Here is a 26127-nt window from a genome sequence, read left to right as displayed (position 1 = left end):
TGTGTCTGCTACATTAAACGACGACATGAACCTGCACATCAACGCAACATCAACGACAACAGCTGTGTGGTGGACAAATTGCGGAGCGACTAGTGAATCATTCGGTAGAGGTAAGGGATGGCGTAGGGAAGCAAAACCAGATGATTTGTTCACTAAAAATTATGCGTTTAACATTTTGGGGTAAAATGACTTTGCATCAATGTCATTTTTGTGACAAAATCGTGTCGTGTTTTTCTAAGTATTTACTGACCCGTGAAGATCTGGGTTGGAACTGGTCTTCATCAACCCATGTTTGTCATAAGAGGCGACTAACGGGATCGGGTGGTCAGGCTCGCTGACTTTGTTGACAAATGACATCGTATTCCCATTGCAAAGATCAATGCTCATGCTGTTGATCACTGGATTGTTTGGTCCAAACTCGATTATTTATAGACCACCGCCATATAGCTCGCATAAAGCTTGATTGCGGCGTAAAATAACAAACAAACAATCAATTAATTTCTGGGACAAGATGTTTTTTTCGATAAGGAAGTTCGTGGAAGTTCCACTCCACCCACTCCGGTGGTCTTTTACAACTTCAACTCAAAGTTTGCACTTTAGCAAGCGTATGGTGTGACATCAATAAATAATCAATACTCATACAATACGCCAACGCCCGAAGATAATCAGTCTCTATTATCTGCATAAACAGATTCTATTGGACGTAAAAGGCAGAATAGCGATTGAAATTATATGAATGGGTCGCTGAAAATCATTGATGGTACCAGGTGCATCAGACATAGCAAGTTTCCAACGTCAATGTTTTACAGTCAGCCTTTTCCATACATTCCAACCCGTGAAGATCCGGGCTAAAATTGATCTTCAGTAACCCATCCTTGTCGCAAGAGGCGACTAACGGAATCAGGTGGTCACGGTGACTTGGTTGACTGACTGACTGACTGAGTTTGGTTCTACGCCGCTTTTAGCAATATTCCAGCAATATCACGACGGGGGACACCAGAAATGGGCTTAACACATTGTACCCATGTGGGGATTCGAACCCGGGTCTTCGGCGTGACGAGCCAACGCTTTAACCACTAGACTACCCCACCGCCCCAAACTTGGTTGACACATGTCATCGTATCCCAATTGCGTAGGTCGATGCTCATGCTGTTGATCACCGAATTGTCTGGTCCAGACTCGATTATTTACAGACCGCCGCCATATAGCTGGAATATTGCTGAGTGCGGCGTAAAACTAAACTCACTCACTCACACATATATTCTATCGATATAGTTTATAATAGTTAGAATGTAGTTTTGAAGCAGAACCATGCATATGACATTCTCCTCTATGTGTAATTCGCTACTATATTCTATTTAGGTCATAACTGTTGTCGTGGGTATGGTCACTGCGTGATGTAATAAAATGCAGACTAAAATACATCATCTGTCATGCGTTGAATGATTGTGTCAGGTGCTATATATAGTTGTTACCATATGGCACAACTATTCAGAGTAGGTTTATACATAAATGATTTCAATGGTGTATTTTGTTGCTTTTGTGAGCATCGACGAGACGAGGTATGCGATCAGCTGAAATACATGTTTCACAGGGCAACATGACCTTGATCGTCTCTTCTTATGACAACGATAGTTGTACTTAACTGGTGTGGTGATACTTGTGTAATGCCTGAGTGAGTGAGTCAGTGTGTGAGTGAGTGACTTAGTGAGGTTTTACCCCAACTGGAGCAATATTCCAGCAATATCAGGATGGGGGACAGTCAATTCAACAGAGAGGATTCTACAATGGCTTATAGTATGGTTATACTCTGGCAGAGTCATGACATATACAGTCATGAAAAAGTCCCACTGGACGAAGCTGCATTATTGTTAACGTAGACAAATACAATGTGACATTAACTGAGCACTTATTTCGTCAGCTAACATGGCACCAGAGGCATCTTATGATTTATTTACATATACTCACTCACTCACTCACTCATTTACATATACATATGACAGAATACATATGATAGAGTTGCTTACAACCAAAAGTAAATTGTTTATATACATATGCCATAGTTAGGATAACATAAATATGTCAGAATGATTTATTACCAAACCATCATGGTTTATACACATCTGCCAGAATGGTTTCTTATCAAACCAGCATGGTTTATATACACATGCTAGTGCAATGTACTCACATATGCTGTAATAGTTTATATACAATCCGTAAAGGTTTATATACATTTGTACATTTGGTAGAATGATGTATTTTACGTATGCTATAATGGTTTATATACCTGTGCTAGAATGGTTTATGACCAAACCAGAATGGTTTATATACATATGCCAGAATGGTTTATGTCCAAACTAGAATGGTTTATTTACATATGCCAGAATGGTTTATAACCAAACCAGAATGATTTATATACATATTCTGGAATAGTTCTATAACCAAACCAGAATGGTTTATATACATATGCCAGAATGGTTTATGTCCAAACTAGAATGGTTTATATACATATGCCAGAATGGTTTATAACCAAACCAGAATGATTTATATACTATTCAGGAATAGTTCTATAACTAAACCAGAATGGATTATATACATATGCTAGAATGGTTTTTGACCAAACTAGAATGGTTTATATACATATGTTAGTACCGTGCACTTGTATATTCTGAAATAGTTTATATAAAACCGTAAAATATACTATACATTTTACATGCGGTAGAATGATGTGTTTTCCTTGTGCCGGAATGTTATATACACACATGCTAATTGTTTTGTCATTGTACAGTAAATGCATGTGGTTAAGGCGTTTGCCAGGTTCGATTCCATGTGGGTGCAATATGTATAGCCAATCAGCCATCAATGATATGGTTACAATTGTGATAAAAGCCACTTAAAAAAACACCCTTCCAACTCAGCCTCAGGGACAATAACCGACAGGAGATTCATAGAAGGTGAATCACATTGTTAGCAGGCCTGTCAGCTTACGTTTAATACTGCAGTACATTTAGTTAGCCAGTGTACTAATCGCCTACATTGCTATTGTAGATAGTACTTTCATATGGTGGGCACGGTATTCAAATTGCCCGTATTTAGGTTAACGGATGGGCCACTAGCCTCGGGAATAATTTCATATGGATGAACCAGAGTGTCCGTAATCCATTAAATATTCCCACGCGCTACATAAAACTACAAACCGATCATTCATTGACAACTTGGAGCCGCAGGGGAAAGATTTCTGACAAGCATACATAAACGATGACCATGTGTGTAATTTTGGACAAGAATAGACTTCAACAACGTCATAGATAAACATTGAAACATTTGATATATTGAAGAAGAACAGTTTTATGAACAGACAACTTCATTGCAATAGATGTGACGTTTCGGTGTAGATGACAACACCGTTATACACAACATTATGCACAAGGAGAATATATACATGAAGGATATTCTACACCGAAAGATATTCTGCATCTATAAAATTGGGTTTTTTCTTCATCATCCCATCTTCATCTTCTAAATGTCAATTGAAGATATTTGCTGTATTGTCAATTTGGAAGCAGTTTGATACATGGTGCAATTGCAAGTTTCGACACTGCCCAAGCATGTCATTTTGCACCGTTTTAGCAACAGTCAAGCCCTGACTGAGACACCAGATATGGAATCACTAATATGTAGGTAATCGAACCCAAATATCCGACGAAACTGGTGAACGCTTAAACCAGAAGGCTTCCTAGCGGAGCCTCACATGCTCTTAAAAGATACAGTGCTATTTTATGTATTTATTCATCCACACAACAATCAGGACACTATAACGCCGCCCTGGAACAGATTAAATTTAGCGTAGTAACTTTGTATTGGTTGTTTTCTGTAAAATAGATAAGAAAGTGTATAAATGTCGCTTACCTAATGTCCGCAGTTGTACTCTTGGAAGGAAATCCTGCACACACCTCCTGCAATCAAATTGGAAGAATTAGTGCTGCTGTTGACATGCATCGCACGTGATTACGTAATGACATTGACACGGCAACGCTAGACTTATGATTACTTGGAGTGGTATGTAAATTCGTGGTTATATGTACATGTCATCGATCGTGGCGCTAATGACCCTGGGCACCCTACCTGCTGGGGAGGTGGACGCGGTGACGGGCTAGTCACTAGAAGTCTGGATCAATGTTCAACAGCTCTCCTCTCACGAACAATATAGATTACCATTGTACGTTTCAGCTGGTTTGATTGACAGTTTGTGCACAGGTAGAAACAGACGGAAAAGACCAACTGCAGTTTTCGTCAATATCAACAAAGCACCCAGTTGAAGCGGACATGATGCAGGTTGAATGCTTGATTCTTGTACGATAATATCATGCTTGCGTATTATGAGAAAACTGATTTTTTTAACTCTAGTGAAGAATTAGTGTTTATCGTGGTCTAATGACGAGTAGCTGTCATTTATTACCTACTCTCTGACTCATGTTACAACTTTGGTTATATTTATTGATACGAGCTTGAGTGTTACAGTAGAGGAGTGGTGCCCAAATCCTGGTATTGCGTACTGTTATTTAATAACGTTTATTAGAAGGATAATTAAACGTCGATAAAGTGATATTGACGACGTGTGTTTCCTCACGGGAACATACGGCATACAACATGCTGATGGATTACACCGGTTGAACGGGAATAAACGGGGCAAGAACGGTACGAGCTGGAAAACGGTGCTATAATATGCTCCAACCATTGCAATGAAAATGAGTAAGCTCGGTGAGCATAATGTGTTAGCTCTTAATTCAACATCGTATAATTAATTCAATCACATGTGCTTATGATAAAGTCATTCAAGTGAGTTCAATTAGGAATCAGTTGTTGCCAAGGCGACAAGACGTAAAAAAGATGTAACGGTAATTTTCATCACGTGACTCAATAGCTTGGCTGGGTACAAGTTATAGGATTTTGATACCAACGACACACATTTTGCATGTGGTTTCACAGATTAATGATTAAAACTTTGCAAGTCACTAAATGGGTATGGGTTGGCGTCGTCTGTAAGCTGTTAATTAAGAAGCGCATAAAAACACAAAAACATGATACATTGGCGCTGTTTCTGTGAGCAAACTTACTCAATTTTTTTTTTTTAAATTAAATAATTTTGTTTGTATTTACGGTTAGACTTAACAATATAGCGACACACATTCTTGCACACACAGATATCCGCACCAGGATGACACATGTCATCGTATCCCAATTGCTCAGATCGATGCTCATGCTTTTGATCACTGGATTTTCTGGTCCAGACTCGAAAATTTACAGACCGCCGCCTTATAGCTGGAATATTGCTCAGTGTGGCCTAAAACTAAACTAAACTACTCACTCACTCACTCTCTCTCTCCACCCTCCGCCCACCCCATCCCTTGAGGTCTGTCCCCCTAAGAAATAATGTTTATCAAAACTGTCTTCAGACAAACACATATATCATGTCTTACTCGAAATACGGTTAACTCGATTCATTGTGGTCTAAAAAATCAGATTTCTGTACATTTATATATGTATAAAATGACTGACCGGGGACGATTAAAGCGTTATTTCGCGGGTTTCATTCCCACATGTGTACAATATGTGAAGCCTATTTTTGGTGTCCCCCGCCGTGAAATTGCTGTAACGTTTCAAAAAGCGCCGTAAAGCTAAACTCACTCATCCACGTGGCCTAGATGCAGCATATGTGTCGATCACTACCCCAGCCGCAGCAGCTAAAGGATGCAGTCATACTGCTTGCCTTGATGCCATACTTCTTCAACTCACTACTCTATCCGGTCATCGATCCTTTCCTATCCTCAAAGACCAAAAACGAATTCCTCAAAGGGAAAAAAACCAGCCATAACTCATCATAAATACTCTGGAATTCCTGTCTCTGTAATCTCACTTTCATGACAGATGAAACGTACATCTCACAAATATGAAACAGTTTAGACATTCACAATACAATTACGGGAAGAATACTATCCCAAGTTTGAATCTTTCTGACAGCTTACACAACAATTTAACACACGGATTCACAATATCTATTGAAATCAAGTTATCATTGATCACAGGTTTCCGACAACCAAGCAGCCATTTAAGGAGTAATTTTGCAGAGTATGGGCTATTTAAATAGCCATTTGCAGGAGAACGCAACTCAGCGTTGCTAAAGCCCTCTCTTCGGTAACCAATTATTTGCAAGATATTTTACCTCAGGTTTGTTTAATTCTGAATGAGAAAATTATGATAATCAAATGGAGTGATTAATAAGATCAATACGGAGGTATTTTCAGGTTATTTACACATGCAAATTTTAGGCATGCTTGAATAGGTGCTGGCTTGACCCACTGGGACCTGCTTGCGAACTCTTTCGCAATTACGGCCTCAATTTTAACCAGCGACAATCTAACGGGTTTTCTGTATGGAAAAGTCATTATGCGTCAGTTGTGATTTAAATAACAGTGATTGACCCAGGCAAGCAGCCATGGTTTATAATTCCACAACACCTAAATCGAGACACAGGAAATGGTTTGCTGAGAACCCTAAAATAGACAAGTGATTAATCATCCAAACTAAACTCCTAGGGGCGGTGGGGTAGCCTGGTGGTTAAAGCGTTCGCTCGTCACGCCGAAGGCCCGGGTTCGATTCCCTACATGGGTGAAGTGTGTGAAGCCCATTTCTGGTGTCCCCCGCCGTGATATTGCTGGAATATTGCTAAAAGCGGCGTAAAACTAAACTCACTCACTCACTGAACTCCTAAAGTGAGTGAGTGAATTGAGGTTTACGCCATTTTGAACAATATTCCAGCTATACCATCCTGGTTGTTCTTGATGTGCGATAAACCCCGGACTAATGTAAGTCTCAGACGTTTACTAACTAAATGAAATCCACCAGCACGGGAATAAATTCTTAAAAACATAATTCTGTCGATCCTGGATTCGAACTCGTAATATCCTCCCACACATTTGATACCAGTTTGGAAACTAATCCCAATGTCAACAAGACACGTAATATGGAGAGTCAGTACAATGAGCATATGTATTAGGAAGAATCCGCAGATCCTTGGTTCGAATCCCTGGTTATCCTTGATGTGGGTGCACAATCGACTAATCAAAGTGTTAGATGACTCTGATATTCATCATTTCGAGCGTTTATGACCTCCAGAAACAAGCTTCACCGTTGTAATATAATTAAACTACGGTAAAAAGGACGTTGATTTCGTACCCTTTCAAGAGATTACATTGCATCATGTAACAACTGACAGTGCATATTCTTAATCTATTTTAAATGATTGTAAGGGAAACGGATAAAAATGCTTTGAGTGTTCTGTCAAACTAGGCGCTATGTGCTATCCCAAAACAAGACTTCTCCCGGCGTTAATTCCCAACGCTAAGATCAAATCTGATTTGTTCGCAATATTCACGAGTCAGTTTTTTATACCGCAATTCCACTAATGCCACTATCATGTTCGTAATATGATACATATGTTCATTCTCGATTTAATCTAATAAAATATCAGTTTTATATTTCATGAAATATAGTCCTGATGTTTGTGTGTTCGCTTCAGCTGTGTGGCAATCTGACGGTTTTGTCTATGTGTGTGTGTGTGTGTGTGTGTGTGTTTGTTTGTGTGTTTGTTTGTGTGTGTGTTTGTTTATTGTTTAACGCTGCACTCTCGAAATATTCCAGCTATATGGCCGCAGTCTGAAAATAGTCGAGTCTGCATCAGACAATCAATGACTTACATCATGATCATCGGTCTACGCAATTGGGATACGATGACATGTGTCAACCAAGTCAGCGAGCCTGACCACCCGATCCCGTTAGTTGCCTCTTACGACAATCATGGGTTACTGAAGATCAATTCTAACCTGGATCTTCACGGGAACACAACATCATCGATCTACGTAAAAAGTGATAGGGTCTGGACTAGACAAACCTGTGACTGAGTTTATCCTCAGGGTCCAACAACGCATGGGTACTATGACACGTTGTGCAAGACTACCTGTTCAATTAAGTCATTACGTACGATTACTACAATATGCAAGGGGCCTGATCATTTGTTACATGCTCGCCTTGTCGTTTAGTTACGTGTAATGTATGTCAATATATACAGCACCAACATCATTAACAAGGCTTTTCACATACATATGCGTGAGTTACGTGCAGATCAATCCAACGACGTGACAGACGCTGACGTTGTTTGACGCTGATGCGAACCATGCGCCATCAGACGCCCACATTGACAATAAGGCACGTACAAAAGAAAGCTACATATTTAGTGTCACTATGAATGGTGAAAGAAAGAGAGGAACCCCACAATATAATATTTGAAAGGCAAATTAAGTTTGTTTCCATCACGTCCCATGCCTTTGTTGGCGATATTATCGTCCGAGGCGTATGGTCCTAAGTGATCTTTTATTTTCGGCTCGTCTATTCTTTTTCGAGTGAGAATTGATGCTGGCAAATTTTATCGTCCCGAGTTACCATAAAGCACACATTCTCCGCTTCGAACAAGCTTTATCATTTACATCGCGAGGAAAAGGCCTTAGGAGTTGCTGAAACTGACAATAAATAATATAGAAAACTTACACAGTGGAGTGATGAAGAAACCCACTCAGCCCTGACGCGCCCAACTATACTGTATTCAGTTTTCCAAGACGTTAAATGTCCTTTTTCTCTTCCGCTGCAACATTAATTTGCCCTACTGTGCGATTCGCTAATTATGCCATTTCCAGGACATTTGTTTGCGTCATGACCGAGCAGTGACCTCCAGACGGCGATGATTAGAGTCCTATGGTGATACAATACATTGCTATTTTGAGATTTGAGATTATGATTGTGTTGGCCAGCTAGGCGTAAACATTTTTTACATTTTTTTTGTAAATTATGATTTTAATTCACACTTATGACTGTGATAATGACGTGTCTTGATGAGAATAGGTTGCCAGTCTGTTTGATGCGCTAAAGTTCCATGTTATTGCTTTCAGAAGGTTATCGGTAACAGAACTCGTTTAGTTTCAGTGGGACATCATTACGCTTAAAGAGCTGCAGCGCGATGCAGATCTTGGCTGGTTAGATCACGTTGATAGAATTGTCTGAGATCGGAAAGTATCGGAAGCAGTGGTAGCAGTTGTTTCACCACCATCACCATCATCATCACCACCACCATCACCACCATCATCCCATCATCATCACCATCATCATCATCATCATCATCATCATCATCATCACCATCATCACCATCAGCATCCCATCATCATCATCATCATCATCATCACCATCATCATCACCACCACCATCACCACCATCATCATCATAATCATCATCATCACCATCATCATCACCATCATCATCATCATCATCACCATCACCATCATCTAATTTCTTACAGACACAACTAACTCTCCTTATGACAATTGTTACAACAACGATACTCTGCAGTATAATTATTCAACTCGATCCATAAAGGCCACGAAACGACACAAGTGACTACAGCAGTGAACATTGACTCAAATATTGACTTGAGGGGCACTAAATAATACAACAGTATCACAGACTCACGTATGTTTGTGCCATTGTACTCTTCTAGTGATGAAAACATTGATACAACTTCACGCGTAGTTTTGACATTGTTCTGTGGTGGTGATGATAACATTTCACGCGTATTTATGACATTTTCCTCTGCTTGTGATGAAAACATTAACGCTGCACGTGTATTAATGACAGTTTCCTCTGCTTGTGATACAAACATTAAAGCTACACGTGTATTAATGACATTTTCGCGTGGTGGTGAAGATAACATTAACGCAGACACACGTATATTTGCGATATTTTCCTCTGCTTGTGATGATAACATGAAATCCCCACGGATATATTTATGACACTTGCCTCTGCCTGTGATAACATTAACACAGCCACACGTATATTTATGACATTTTCCTCTGCTTGAGGTGAAAACTTTAATACAGCTACGTATATGTTTATGACATATTCCCCTGCTTGTGATGAAAACTTTAATACAGCTACGCATTTATTTTTTTACATTTTCCCCTGCTTGTGATGAAAACTTTAATACAGCTTCGCACTTATTTTTTTACATTTTCCTCTGCTTATGATGAAAACTTTAATACAGCTACGCATATGTTTATGACATTTTCCTCTGCTTATGATGAAAACTTTAATACAGCTACGCTTATGTTTATGACATATTCCCCTGCTTGTGATGAAAACTTTAATACAGCTACGCATATGTTTATGACATATTCCCCTGCTTGTGATCAAAACTTTAATACAGCTACGCTTATGTTTATGACATATTCCCCTGCTTGTGATCAAAACTTTAATACAGCTACGCACTTATATTTTTACATTTTCCTCTGCTTATGATGAAAACTTTAATACAGCTACGCATATGTTTATGACATTTTCCCCTGCTTGTGATGAAAACTTTAATACAGCTACGCACTTATTTTTTTACATTTTCCCCTGCTTGTGATCAAAACTTTAATACAGCTACGCACTTATTCTTTTACATTTTCCCCTGCTTGTGATCAAAACTTTAATACAGGTACGCATGTATGTATGACATTTTCTTCTGCTTGTGAGGATAATACACCATTACATTTTCCTCTGCTTATGATGAAAACATTAATATAGACACCGACATAAATTCTACATTTTTCTGTGGTAATTATGATTACAGTCATCCAACCACGCGTATATTTACGACAGTGTCCTCTGGTTGCAATGATAACAGTAAAGCTATAATGAAGTAGATGCCACGTCATCAGTTATCACGGCCAAGCCATGACAGATTGACAGTGGTGGATATTAATATAAAAGAGTCGTGTTCTGCAGGGTATAAAATTGCTCTTAAAGCCTGAAACCACTCTACAGAAATATGCCAAGCTAACGATTTTCTTTAAGTGCAGTTTGATATATTTGAAAAATTCGAGCTGAAATACATTGAAATTCACACTCTTTCAACGCGCATTGCATTTTGTTGCAACTGTCAAGTCACATTTGACATGTATGGAAATTAAATGAAAGAAATTCAATTACTGAACATTACTTTTTTGTGTCAACCAATGTGAATTATCCTGATTTGAAAGACCTTTCTGCACATATGACCCATCATGCCTCTATCACATATATCCACACAGGCGTGAGAGCGATAATTGCAATAAATGCTATGTTAACAAACGTCAACGAACATTTCACAGAAGTGTCAGTTATCAAGAGCGTACATTCAAAGGTATTAACTCACCGCGAGATGAGTTGCTACAGACAATATAAAAACTATGGGAGGATCGCTATCGTCCACAACAGCTCCATTTCCGAACACTCTCTTTGCAATTGTTCATGGCAGTGTTCTGTTTTCGTTCACACAGCGTAAGTAATATTTATGATATCTCCCATCCGCCTGCATTATGGGAAGCCCCTAGAGGGCGCTATCGTGTCAATTTTTGACACCCATGGGACAAACACAGCCATCTCAACCGGAATTATGTTGGCTTCCCATTGGTCGCTAATTGGCGATTATGGTATTCACTGGTATCATAGCAGCGAAATGTATCTGGGAAGTGTCCATGGAGGTTTTCCAATGCCGTTTCCTTATCTTAAATAGTCCGCATGTATGGAAGGGAGAACTCCCAGCACAACACCTGTGGTTATTCGATGCCATAAGTGTTTCGGATTGTGAAACATGTCCACTATCCCAGTCCAAATTACAGTTAATTTAACAATAGTAACGGTATATGTGCCTTTCAGAATCAGACAACTGTAAGTAAATACGAACACATTTGAGTGATGAGCTATCATAGTCCGTGGTGATCTTGTACAAATAATGTCACACTAGGCCTATGAATTATTACTAATGCACAATATTGATGAACTGACGTCGGGTCTAGACTGGTTCTCCGCTGGGATTAAAGTCTATAGGCGTACATATCGTCAAAGAAATCATATTCCAAGTCGACAATTTACAGAGAGTCCTTTGAAGTCTTAAGTAAGGCGTCTGTCAGTGAACAAGTGGCTCACAATCTAATCATGCAATACCCTATTGGTTTGGCCTCTTGGCAGTGTTTAGCTACGTGGCAAAATGAAGAGTTATTTCGGGCTGTCTGCATGGACTGGCACCAATGGTTTTACAATTGATTTTTTAAAGAATTGTTGATGTGCTGAAATTGGATTTTTTAACAAAAACCACCCTGCCAGTGAATACGAACGAAATCGTTAGCTCTTACATTGAACATATTATGCCACGTTTCGTAAACCCTTCCCTCTTTACACATCAACGCCAATACGCTCGCCCGTGGGACAATGATAAAATCTGTATTGCAATACGTAAGACAAACGCTGTTTTGTTTGCTCAAGTGAAAGAAAGGTGACAGTATGGTGGAAGAAACGTGCCTATCCAAAGTTCCCAATGGTAATTATATTTGGTAGTTGTTTTACCATCGGCAACTCTCATCCAGGTTTATACGCCGACGAGAAGACCATATCTCCTAATTGAGTCCGTCCAGAGAGATATATTTATTCTTTCTTCCGGGCCGCAGTCTGACCAAATCTATCCTGGGGTTAAATCTAAAACCCACAGTCTTCTTTCCCCTATTGCAGTCTGATTACAGTAGGAACATAAATATAATCGACCAGACAGAGGGTCAACTACGGCATGGAAGGACTGTGCCCGTCTCGCCCTGGGGAGGGTTGGTACAGTCGACGAGCTACTGATAACTTGTTTGGAGACTGTCTTTGGACCCCGCCAGAAACAGATATAGTAGCATCTCTGTAATTGCCCCTGTGTTGTGGCAGCAGGTGGTACTGGAGATTGGTAGTCATGGCGGGGAGACAAGGCGAGGATTTGATTCCATTTATGGACTAAAGCGGGTACACGGGAAATACCAAGGCAGTTTGATATAATATCTCCTGGTTATGTTGCCCGTGTAAGACATCCTGGATATGAAATTCATGGGGGATGACTCCCTATTTGGGGACAGCCTGTGGGGAATTGTTGGAACAAAGATGTTTTCAATTGATAACGTATAGCTACGTGTTAGCCTAGCGCGGTGGGTGACGTCTCATTGACAAGCATCTGCAGGGACCCATTGTTAACTGTGATATATGTGTCTCCGGGTTCGACGTGATGGAGTACCATTGTCCAGCACAATGCTAGTGTTATACTTCTGCCATAAACAGTCGGTTGGTTGGTTTTTTGTTTAATGCCGCACTCAGCAACATTCCAGCTATATTGCGGGACAAGACCAGTCTGGACAAGACAAGCCAGTGATCAATAGCATGAGCATCGATCTACACAATTTGGATACGATGACATCTGTCAACCAAGTCACCTTCACCACCTGATTCCGTTAGTAGCCTTTTACGACAAGACTCGGTTCCTGAAGACCAATTCTAACTCGGATTCTGAGGAGTATATATGCAGTCGGATATGTGGCACGTCAGACGCATGACCTTAGTGGGTACATATTGTTTTTATTCTGTCCTTTTGCCTCCTTTAAATAGTTCCACTTGACCCCAATTATGTTACTAAAGATTGAGTGAGTGAGTGAGTATGGTTTACGCCGCTTTTCAACAATATTCCAGCAATATCACGGCGTGGGACACCAGAAATGGGCTTCACATATTGTGCCCAGGTGGGGAATCGAACCCGGGTCTTCGGCGTGACGAGCCAACGCTTTAACCACTCGACTACCCCATTGCCCTTGTTATTAAGAAAGGAGCCATCAAACTGGGACATTAATTTTAATGATAAAACCCTGGTGTAACCGATAATATCTCTGTGGTTTTCGGATGATCATCCTAGATTTGACACGACGAAGCATAAATGTTATTCATATCGTTTCAATTTACCATGACATTAGGCATCATGTACAGCGCCTTTTAAAGAGAGGAACCCTTGTCGCAAATGTATGAATGTATAACATATGCCCTCAGAAAACTCAATTGCTTTACGAGCGATCGCTTTGGCCACAACGCTACCTCTTACGAGAGAATGATGCTATTAGTTAATTGAGGGAAGAATGCGTGACGAATGCGAAGAGAATGCGACCTTTCAAGATAGCCATGTAACGACCAGGATCAGTTGTGAATCCCTGGTGTTGGGGGGCAAGGTCAGTATGTCTTCCGATACAGATGTCACGTGACCCCTATTGCTGACTAAAACGCAACGAGTCAGTGCGTTTAGTTTTACGCCGCTTTTAGCAATATCTCATCAATATCACGGCGGGGACACCGTACTCATGTGGGAATTTGAACCCGGGTTTGGCGTGACGAGCGAAAGCTTTAACCACAACGCTACCATACCGCCCCTAAAACGCAACGGAGACTCAACGGAACAGTATCTGAAATCTATTAACGCACGCTGTAACACTGTGTCAAAAACGTGTTGACAGATGGCTCAACGAAAGATGTTGTTTTGTCAATATTGCTGGCATGTACTCAGGTACATGTTGCTGGTCAGTGTGCTCCTGTAGTGCTATTGACCGTAAAACTACACTGAGTAAACTACCATTATAACGAACCCAAAGGGAACTCATTTCAGTTTTATAACTGTAGGTCCACGCAGCCCAGACAGCTCATGGGGAGAGCTGCTCTTACCAAGAATTTACATTCATATTCTCATTATACAAGTCAGTCTACAAACATTACAAAGTGTACAGTACACAACCCTGTGCACTTAAAGGAACCCACGAATCCGTTGGTATATGACCAGATGGTGGCCACATCAATACGTGCAAACGTGCAGTGAACTTGAACAAAGTACTGTGACTATGCGTCCCAGTCCACCCAGCTGTGAATGGGTACCTCGTAAGGATGAGAACGCCGTAATAACTCGGTGCGCCTATTGGTTGCAAGAGTTGTATGATCCCCGGGGAGTTGAGGTTGATAATACTATGTGCCGTTGAGATTGACATCCAGTGATCGAGGGGGAAAATATCAGCGCCTTGAGCATGTACTAGTTGCTTGGATATGTGCGCTATATAAATATCCTATATAAATTACCCACATCCTTTGCCTGTACCAGTCTTATGTATGAACCTGTGAAGTTGCCGAGAACAAGCTAACCTGCTCTGGAAGCTGTCATAAGCGTGGTCGCTGAGATACACTCGCTGTGTATGTCCTGTGTTGCCGAGAACAATAATAGACGACAGACCTGCTGTGATGGAACTATGCCCAGAAACAGGAGCCCTTGGTGATTTCTTATTGAATTTATCCGCCTCCTTTTGATGCCTTTAGGTCCGCAAATCGTGCTCTGAGACTGTAGTTCTGAATATCGGTAGACGAGACGAAATCCGGAAGATTAGATGAACATCGACACTGATCTATGTTACAGTGCATGTTGTGGCATCTTGTTACCCGTTTCCGTGGGTTTCAAACAATACTGGACATGGCAAGAACCAAACAAGTATAATGACCTGGGGCAATGTGCTTGTATGGTTTGTGATTAATGACGATTGATCAAAACAAAACAAAAGAAGGTCCATGTACATATAAACTGAGAGAAACAAATAAAGGAACACAGGAAAATTCAAACGTTCATTTAATATTTTCATCACCAGCTTTGAATAGCGCTGTGGGAGGAAATCTGAGAATAAATAAAGGAACACTGCCATGAAGTGATGTTCCCTTATTTGTTTCCCTCAGTATATATGTACATGGACCTTCTTTTGTTTTGTAAGATATTAACACTTATAGAATACTTGATATGCATACACCGATGGACAGTAGACGTCACGCAGGGACAACATCAATGCCAGGGACTAACCAGTCTCGATTATTTGCCGATACAGATTGCATAGGATGCCGAACAGTGATAAACTATAATGAACCACCATAATTCTGACATAACCCGGGCTAGCCTATCCTGCTCTTCCGGTGTGCAGTTATTTAGTGCAGCATGTTTGTTTGTTTGCTTGTTGACTTGCTTGTTTGTTTGTTGTCTATTACCAATCGGTTCTATTACCGCAACATTCCAGCGGTATTACAATCCGGACAAAACAGTCCAGTGACTGATACCATGTGCAGTAGGTATAGCGATGACATGCATGGACACATGTAGCAAGCCTAACTACCTGATCCCGTTAGTCGTCTCTTACGAAAAGGAGGGTAGCTAAGGAATATTCATTTCTGACTATCTTCAGCAACAGATTTCATTTTTCAAGGGGCGGTGGGGTAGCCTAGTGGTTAAAGCGTCTGCTCGTCACGCTGAAGACTAGGGTTCGATTCCCCACATGGGTACAATGTGTGAAGCCCATTTCTGGTGTCCCCCGCCATGATATTGCTGGAATATTGCTAAATGCGCCGTAAAACCCAACTCACTCACTCACTCATTTTTCAAAGGGCAAAATAGCTGTGAAAACAAGAACTCACTTCATAACTGATCACACTTCGATTTTGGCTCAGTCCGTATGCATGTATATACGCAGCATATGTACTTACAAAGGTTTGTGTCAGTCGGTGCAATAAGTGTACTACACTGCATTGTTGCAGGGCCATCTGTTGGACAGAGCATTACCGATTGTTCGAATGGGTGTGACAATATTGTCGCACTTTTTTTTCTAAAAGTAATCATGCGTTTGAATGCGCAACAGACTCTATTTTTATCATTCTACATTTCAATATGTTTTCTTACGTACGAGCTACAACGCTGATTAGTTTAAGGTTACACACGTGATCGGACTGTCCGCATACGCAGCAGTAGAGTGACTCCTCTGATTTAATTAGTTTCCGCAACAGAAGTCCGACGTGCGTATGGAGACGGTCGTGTGCAGTTATGCCTTGGTAAAGTTTCATCACAAGATCGTGTAGTGTGTAAAACCACATCAAACCTTCCAACTTGGCAATCCTCAGGAGACATGAGTGTTGGTTTGTCGTCACAAGCTTGAGTTCCTGCTCAAGATTTCCCCAGCCTTGCTGTCAAGGTGTACAAGCAGCCAGACTAGCGTGTGACCATAGACTGCTCTACATTCACCCTTGTCATCCAACTCACCAGCTGGCAGCCATTTTCACAATATGCTGGACATTCAGCGCCGGAAGGTTCCTGGTCTCGATTTGAGAAGTCAGGAGCAAATTGGCTTCACACTTGCGCGAGCACAAACCACTGAAGGACGGTCCTCAGAGTTGAGCTTATGGCATTGATTGCTTTGAGGGAAGCTATGTTTACCCGTTGTCTCCCAATAGAGCGACAATGTCTTCGTCAGAAGTAATCATAGCAGGGAACGCACCTCACTACGGAGATGCAGCAAGGGAAAGAAATGTCCCCGAAGATCTCAGCAACTCCTCCGAGCTGTCAGTTTGAAATTGTAGCATTACAGATCGTTCATGGGCTGCTCAGAAAGAATGAACAAGCTTTTACAGTGATTTCAGAACAGGAGATTGATCAGCCAAGCAACCAAACTTACCAAGCTTCAATATTGTTTTAAATTAATATTTGAGATCAGCTTGCAGTGTTCGTATGCGAGTTGTATCATATTTTTAAAACGAACAAATAATGAGCTGTCCTATGATTTCGACTTGGTTATCCCTGCCCAAATAGACAATTGTGACCAGGAATATATGAGTTGGTAATAAAACAACAAGAGGTAATGGTAATAAACCTAGAGTCACATTACAACAGTCAATAAAACCGATCTCAGACGACCCCATAGGTATGGAGTGTAATCTAATGCAACCACAACCGTACCAGGGATCCTCTTGCACAGACACCGTGTCTAACAGCTCATCACGCTATGCTTTATACGAGTGAGTGAGTGAGTGAGTGAGTGAGTGAGTGAGTGTGATTTTACGCCGCGTTAACTGATTTTCCAACAATAACATGGCGGGGGACACCAGAAATGGGCTTCACACTCTGTACCCATGTTGGGAATCGAACCCGGGCCTTCAGCGTGACGAGCTGACGCTTTAACCACCTGGATATCCCACCGTGTCTGCTTTACATGTAGGAAGGAAGTATTGAGCCTTGTAACAATGGAATCCGATTGTGCTGTTGGCTGTCAAATATTGTTCAACATGTCCGTTCCGGGGTATGAACACCACAGTCAATGCTGATGATGAACCCGGATCCCACTGGTGATGTAGGCTCTCTTGCTGTGTAGAAAGTCATCAATAGCAATTACGTCATTCTCATTATGGTTAATGCATAAGCTCTACATAATGCCTATCAGACAGCTCTTGCTCCAGTTTTGAGTAGGAGTGGAAATCCCATGGCACTGCATCTGGTTCGTACAGAAGATGTGCAATGAGACCAACGCTACGGCTGTGTATTGCTTGCACGGTCTAATGACTAGTGCTCGGCACATTGTTCTGGTAGAACACATTTTAGTTACTTTTTCACTACGTTTAGCCGTGATATTCTTAAGAAGATGAGCATCATATAGGCTTTCAATCTGACCTTTAGGAGGTAGTACACCAGAAGGATTACTTTGGAATGGCAGCTGATGGAACAGACTTTGCCATCTTAGAAGTAGCTGATCTTAGAGGTTTACACTACTTTTACTGTTCTTTAGTCTCTGGCTAGTAGTGTGAACCCTTGTCTCATTCCAGCTTACAAAAGCGCACAACAACTCAGGTTCGTCAACACGTCGTAAATTCTCACGAGAGCTTTTCCGATCAGATGGCAGAAACCTTAGTACCGGCGTGCTGAAACTTTTGTCATGCCCACTACATCCGTAGGAATTCATCTCTCATGAGAGATGCCTACTGTACGAGCTACATCACGTTTGGTGAGTCGTGGATCATCCATACGTACATTGTATATCATGTATGTCGATAACATTTTCCTTAATGGTGGCAGTTGAAGGCCTTCCTAATCGTTGGCCATCGTCGAGGCTCTCTGGTCCCTTTCGACCTCTGTCTAATAGTGAAACGTTGACACTGTAGGAGTGACTTAGCACTTTCATTTGGAGTCCCGTGCAGTCAGTGCTGAAGCCATTTTTGACCACTGTCATCAACAGAGAATACCTTGTCAGTGTGATGCTAGCTGCTTGTTAGGTATTTGACTCAGCATGTATGCATGACACGCATTTCGCTTATTACATGAAACTGTTAAGGGAGTATTGTTAAATTGTACCCGTCACGGGGTTTCTGCTTCCTCTCGAAAGGTTATGTGCACACATTAGTCAGTTGGATTTAAAAGGTTACAGATTAAATAGTATGACATGCTCCGGGCGCTCCAGAAATTATATAGCAGTGCGAAGGAATTGCCTTTAGAGTCCTGGCGGATACATATTGCAAATTGAACTTTTCATGTCGATAGAAACGCGAGCTTTTGACAAAGGCATTGGGATTCGTAGTCATGAGATAGCGTTGTTGAAGATTGAAGTATATCCATGTAACTAGACAGAAAAATAAGTTCCAGCTAATCCAAAGATATACCAAGCCCCACAATGTTCATCAGACATATGTGTGTGTGTGTGTGTGTGTGTGTGTGTGTCTGTCTGTGTGTGTCGGAGTACGCACGTGAGAGTAGGTACGTGTGTGTGAGTAGGTGCGCGCGTGTAATCGAGTCTGGACCAGTGAGTGAGTGAGTTCAGTTTACGCCGCTTTTAGCAATATTCCAGCAATATCACGGCGGGGACACCAGAAATGGGCTTCACACATTGAACCCATGTGGGAAATCGAACCTGGATCTTCAGCGAGACGAGCGGACGCTTTAACCACTAGGCTGACCCACAGGTCGAGTCTGGACGAGACAATCCAGAGATCAACAACATGAGCATCGATCTACGCAATTGGGATACGATGACATGTGTCAGCCAAGTCAGCGAGCCTGACCACCCGATCCCGATACCATGACACTGTATATTATTAAAACCCTACTCCACCAAAGTATGCTAACGTTGGAACTTCCGATCCCCTTTTCACCAGGCAGGGAAACAACAATTACTCTCTTAACATCTTTAGGAATCGAACCAGAACCACTGACCTTCCGCTCTCAGGGAAAATGTTCCATCTGCTCGAGGATTGGGGCCGTCACACAAGCGGATTATGGTATGTGAAACCTAGTTTACGTCACCACGCAACATCGTTGGCGATTTATATACATCTTGTGGAGATCAGCAGGGGCTGTCGATTAGAAAGACGCGTGATGCAGAAAGAGAAAACGTTCAAATAATTATGAAAAACGCCTGTGTGGCGGCAAGGACTTGTTGCATGCAAAACACCTCTTTAGCGTAGGACTGGTGGCGCCACCAGCTGGGTCCACACAAGCTTGACTAATACTTTGATTTATAGGTCGGACTAACATATAGTACAAACTGTATCTACTGAACCCAGTAGTGTTATTGTCGCATTACAGTGATATTGGCTAAACGGGAATTTATGTACGGTTTCCTGCTTGTTCGTTGTTTGTTGTCAGCAATAAAGTAAATGTTGGCTCTTTGTTTGTTTGTTGTTTGTTTATTGTTTAACGCCGCACTCGGCAATTTTTCAGCTTTATGACGGCGGTCTTTAAATAATCGAGTGTTGTCCAGACAATGCGTTGATTGGAAGCATGAGCATCGATCTACGCAGTTGGGAACCGATGACACGTGTCAATAAGTCAGCGAGCCTGACCACCCGATCCCGTTGGTCGCCTCTTACGACAAGAATGGGTTGCTGAAGATCAATTCTAACCTGGATTTTCACTGGTGTAAATGTTTGTAAGTAATCGAGTCTGGGCCATATAATCAAGTGATTTACGTCATCAGCATCGATCTACGCAATTAGAATACGACCAATCTTAAACCGAGTCGTCGAGCCTGACAGTCCGATAGGATGGGTTGCTGTAGACCTATTGCACCCTGTCTCTCCTCGTGTTACGTCGTCATGTATTGAAATTCCAATGTTTCATTCGTGCTTCTAGATTACTTCGCTTCAACAGCTTTATCAAGCCACCGTGAAACAGATGGTAGGACAATGGTTGGGCATTTCACGGGTAACAACTGTGAAATTAGCGAGCTGATTCTCAACTGGTAGCATCTGTCATGAATATAGGCAGCGCCCCTGCGTAGAAGGACATACCAGGTAGTCAGTTCGTCTTGCTCGTAACGTCAAGTTGGAGTCCCCTATATTGTATAAGCGTCTAGGCTGGGTTTAACCGTTTGAGCAGTATTCTAATTACATCAATGTGTATATCAGGGAAGCCAGGAGCAATGAAGGACTCAGACGGTTACCATTTAGCATACCACCCAACACACACCCAAAGACCAACCACTCACTCGTTCAACCACTCATTCATTCACACATCCACTCACGCACACAGTCTGTTCCGCACAATCAGATAAGGTCATCTATTGTGATGTGCCTGTAACAGTGTGTACAGGGTGTGGGTAGATTTGTGAACACCAAGTGTTGTGTTGAGAGGGACCAGCTGGCGCAACTATTATTCCGGCTAATTACCTAGTTTATGAAGCTATAGATGTGTCGATTGGTATACTCAATGAAGCCACAATGAGCGGAAAGTCCGCCTCCGTAATGACGTCCAAGAGCAACCAGTGTCACCCTGCGACACTGCTGCCGCTTCTCTAGTGTAGTCCATCACTTCTAGTCGTTTTGTTGTTTGTGATCAGCGTAATCACATTTTTACTACCGTGAACATCATTCTGATTATACTGAGGGGGCAGCAAGGGGTTGGGCTTGGGGCTTGGGTGGTTCCAAACAGTGTACAGCCTCAAGTGCCGGTGGCGCCCCTACATTAAACAACGGGTACTTAGACAGTCCCCATTGTGAACACAAATAAATACGTAGGGAATCCCTCTTGAAAAAATAACAAGTTATAGGGAAATCATCGGAGTGAGCAGCAACAAGTACTGGGGAAATCCCCACATCGAACAGCAGCAAGTACTGGGGAAATCCCTGCAGTGAACATCAACAAGAACTGGGGAAATCCATGCAGTGAACAGAAACAAGTACGGGAGAAATCCTTATTGTGAACAGCAACAACTACTGGCGAAATCCCTGCAGTGAACAGAAACCAGAATTGGGGAAATCCCTACAGCGAACAGCAACAAGTAATGGGGAAATCCCTGCAGTGAACAGCAGCAAGTACTGGGGAAATCCCTACAGCGAACAGCAATTACGGGAGAAGCCCCTGCAGATAAAAGCAGCAGTTCTTGAATAAGTCACTATCTTGAACACAAACATACACGAAGGAAGTCCCTCTAGAAAACGAAACTAGTAATTGGGAAGGCATTGCCGTGAACAGCAGCAAACACTGGGTAGTTCATGTTGTGAAGAGAACCCTTAATGTGGGACTCCCACAGTGACAAGTAAGAGTCCAACCTTACATATAAGAATCTAAATGTATAATATCTTAACAAAACACCATTACACCTTCACATCTGCAAGTAGAATCAGTCAAGAACAATATCGCCTTGAACATTGGTTTTAAAAAGTTTGGTATTAGAAGAGAAATCTTCAAAAGCCTTTGACGTTCCATGTCTGCTTAAACATAAAACACATCTAACGAAATCCATAAAACACCAAATTCCTTAATCCAAACTTTGAATCTCAAAGCCACGACCATCTTTCGCTTCACAAAGAACCAGTTCCTTTATAGGACCACGGTGACTGCAATACCTATAGTCACTTTATTCCACAACCAATCACCTGAAACAAGCACTGCTACAACAGAGGCACAGCAGTCTGCATGACGCATAATAACTAGATGATTAAACAAATGTAGCTTTCTGAAGCAGAATGGCTGTTAGTCCAACGTATTTGGAACTCCCATACCTGTTATAGCCCCTGTCTGTGAACGGTGTTCCTTGAAACATAGTTGATGTTCGCCGACGTTTCAGCCTATTGATCTCCCTTCATTCAGTCGGATGGCGTTGTTTCATCGTAAGTTTCGGCTTGTCACAAGAAGAGGAGTGTGCAGCGCTGTAATCCACGTGGACTGATCGCCGGAGATTGCAAATATACAAGCCTAACCGCTCACTGAAGCAGACTAACTTCATCATACCTGCCTAATCGATCGGCGCACAGTCGGAGCACTCATCTCATTTGTAAGCGCCGTCTCTTCAATGAAACCAATAAGCCACGAAAAGACTGACTTGAAGCTTACTTTTGTGCTGCGGTGAGAGGTCTTTAGATACCTACAAGCGTTCATTAACGAAGTAACAACAGTACCAACGGCACATTGAGATGGCATTGTAGGCCACCGTATGTATGTTTGAGTATTGTCCAAGAATCCGCAGAATTGATTAGTGTATTATGTGTGTTATAAAGACGGATGCTTTACTCAAGGAGAGCAATATCCCTCTGATTGTACAATAAAGGAAGAGTGTAATCCAGGATATCAGGGTACGGAAATCATTACTGGAAGGCCAAGCTGAGCACGAAAGAATGCTGGGGATGTTTAAACGAACTGTCCTGAAGAAAGTGATGTCATGTTGAAGACAACTGGTTGGGTTTGAATAGACAAACACATGGAGATTTGATCGATTTGATGGATCATCGTTAGATATACGACGGGACTATTCACTTACATTATTATTTCGGGGCGGTGGGGTAGCCTAGTGGTTAAGGCGTTCGCCCCTCACGCCGAAGATCCGGGTTCGATTCCCAACATGGGTACAATGTGTGAATTCCCATATCTGGTGTCCCCCGCCGTGATATTGCTGGAATATTGCTAAAAGTGGCGTAAAACTAAACTCACTCACTCACTCACTCATTATTATTTCAATGGTAGTGTGTATATTTGAAAACGCAAATAATGAGTTGAGTAACTTGGTATTGTTTCCGTTTATGGGATTATTCTAGCAACGGATGTGAACACTAGAATAGATTTAACACTTTGCACCCTCATGAGAATGAAACCAGGTCTTGGCCTGACGAATCAACACACAACCCACCAGGCTATACCAGCTTCCCTATTATGGGAATAGGTTTGGGATGCCATTGCACACAGTACACAAGCATGTGAGTGAGTAAGTTTGTTTAGTTTTACGCCGCTTTTAGCAATATCCCAACAAAATCACGGCGGGGGGAAATCAGAAATGGGCTTCACACACTGTGCCCACATGGGGAATCGAACCCGGGTCTTCGGCGTGACGAGCGAACGCTTTAACTGCCAGGCTACCCCACCGCCCCTACACAAGCATGTGCAGTGTCCTGAAGGTTGTCCTCAAGTTAGAACGGGGTGAGTGAGTGAGTTTAGTTTTACGCCGCACTCAGCAATATTCCAGCTATATGGCGGCGGTCTGTAAATAATCGAGTCTGGACCAGACAATCCAGTGATCAACAGCATGAGCATCGATCTGCGCAATTGGGAACCGATGACATGTGTCAACCAAGTCAGCGAGCCTGACCACCTGATCCGGTAGTCGCCTCTTACGACAAGCATGGGTTACTGAAGACCAATTCTAACCCGGGACCTTCACGGGTCTCAAGTTAGAATGGACCTAACGTAACCCATGTAAAGTAAAATCGTTGACTGACGAAAAGATGGATGCCATCCAATCGCATTTTGGCTCGTACTCATGATGTCAATAAGTAGATTGTGGCGTCTTGATTATTTCCAGCCTGTCGTTATATAGCGGACATAATATTTACTGTGGTGGTAAAGAAAACAAAATGAAAGTAACTGTACACTCAGTCTGCAATAATTCTCTGATGAACTAACAAACCTATCCATTACATGAGTTAGAAAGGTTTCGTGTACAGTTCCGTGTGCTTCTGTGTACACTTCTTCCACTGTTGGTCTCCATCCCGTGTACAATGGTGCATTGTAGTATAACTAAATTTGAACATGTGAACAATGTATGTTCAGTTATTCCAATTGCAAATCCCGCCCCATTAAACTGACAAGGGTTTTAACTTTAACCCAACAAGGTAACAACACGTTCTGGCTACGCTAGAATTGTCTACAACAACCCGAACAGCAATACAAACATGCGTAAATTAAGATCGATGAATTAGCAATGTTTGTATTCCTTGATGTATATTGTAGTCACAGTGTTTGATAAAGATGCCCATTGTAATACCTAAAGAGGACTTGGGTTATTTTCGTTGGGCAAATTGCTTTAAAACCAACGTAACTTCGTTCCCGATTGGTGGGAAACTGGTTGACAAATCGAAAGTGAAATGCTTTACGGAAATCTGGTTAATCAGTTCCCTGCGTGGCAATTTGCAGTGTTTTCCGTGGAATAGCGAACGAGCAACCGAAGTGATGGGAGTTTACAACATGGCCCATCTCCTTCGGGGCAACAGCAGGGCATTGAAGCAACTTCCAACAATGCCAGGGTCAAAGTCTGTCATAGGGCACTAAATGCCGTTATTGGAATCTGAACTCGAACCAAGCAAAATTGATAGGTGTCGAGAAAAATGCTAGAGCTACTGCTGCAGAAGCTATAAAACCATCCCTTTCCTGAGAGACAGAATTGGCTGGTCATGACAACAGAAAAGAATTTGCACGAGAGCACGTTCCTGAGACCATTGCTTGAGTCTAAGTGACACCGATTGATCGTGTCAGGTTGCTTAATGAAAGAAAAGGTTTAAAATCTCTCCCTTGTGGGTACCATACAGATCATCAGACCACCTCTGCCTGTCAATGAACGTCGATTGTTCCATGGTGAGGCCCTGGCGCCATTACCTTTCTTGTATTGTGGCCCGTAACCAGGATTTGGTTGCCGATGTTCAGCTCATGTCGAAGTGACTTCACAACATGCGATAATTTGCTAATGCAGCGCATTGACTCTCATTGGCAATTGTCAGTAATGAGGTGTTATTTCAAAGCCATTCTTTTGAGAGTTTCACAGCTAATGACATATTATAACCTTTCAATGTATTTCTGAAAGGTTCTATTAATGTCCCTTTCAAGACAAAAACCGGAAATGTATCACAGACAATTCCCCGTCATTATGAAAGAGCTTCCCACCAATATTAACCTCTTCAAATAGTAAAATCTATATACATGTATATAAATTGATGCTTATCGATATAGAACATCGATCAGAGTATTTCGTCTTGTCTTCAGATGGCAACATTAGCAGAAACGATATAACGGTCAGGAATGGCATTTCGTATCATCCGTCTTGTGTATTTTTAGCCTCGTGGTGTTACACTGTACAATTCTCTGACTTGCATATTTCCTTTGATCACTGCCCCGGGGCT

General features: G+C 41.8%; 1 protein-coding gene across 4 annotated transcripts in view; it reads right to left on the bottom strand.

Annotated features, from left to right (window-relative positions):
• LOC124289093 (5-hydroxytryptamine receptor-like) overlaps nt 1-26127 on the bottom strand; it is a 136182-nt gene that overhangs the window by 38073 nt on the left and 71982 nt on the right. The window contains exons 1-2 of one of the 4 annotated variants that reach the window (XM_046725694.1): nt 22747-22926; nt 3910-3956 (exon numbers count right to left, since the gene is read on the bottom strand). The gene's annotated coding sequence lies outside the window, so the exon portion shown is untranslated. Of the gene's footprint in view, nt 1-3909; nt 3957-4125; nt 4288-19957; nt 20108-22746; nt 22927-26127 lie in introns of those variants that run through there. The other 3 variants (XM_046725696.1, XM_046725695.1, XM_046725693.1) reach the window with 3 other exon arrangements.

This window comes from Haliotis rubra, unplaced genomic scaffold (genome assembly GCF_003918875.1).
Source record: "Haliotis rubra isolate DU_JTF1 unplaced genomic scaffold, ASM391887v1 Scf432, whole genome shotgun sequence".
Taxonomy (NCBI): domain Eukaryota; kingdom Metazoa; phylum Mollusca; class Gastropoda; order Lepetellida; family Haliotidae; genus Haliotis; species Haliotis rubra.
Note: the sequence above shows the minus strand (reverse complement) of the source record. Positions and strands in the feature narration are given on the sequence as shown.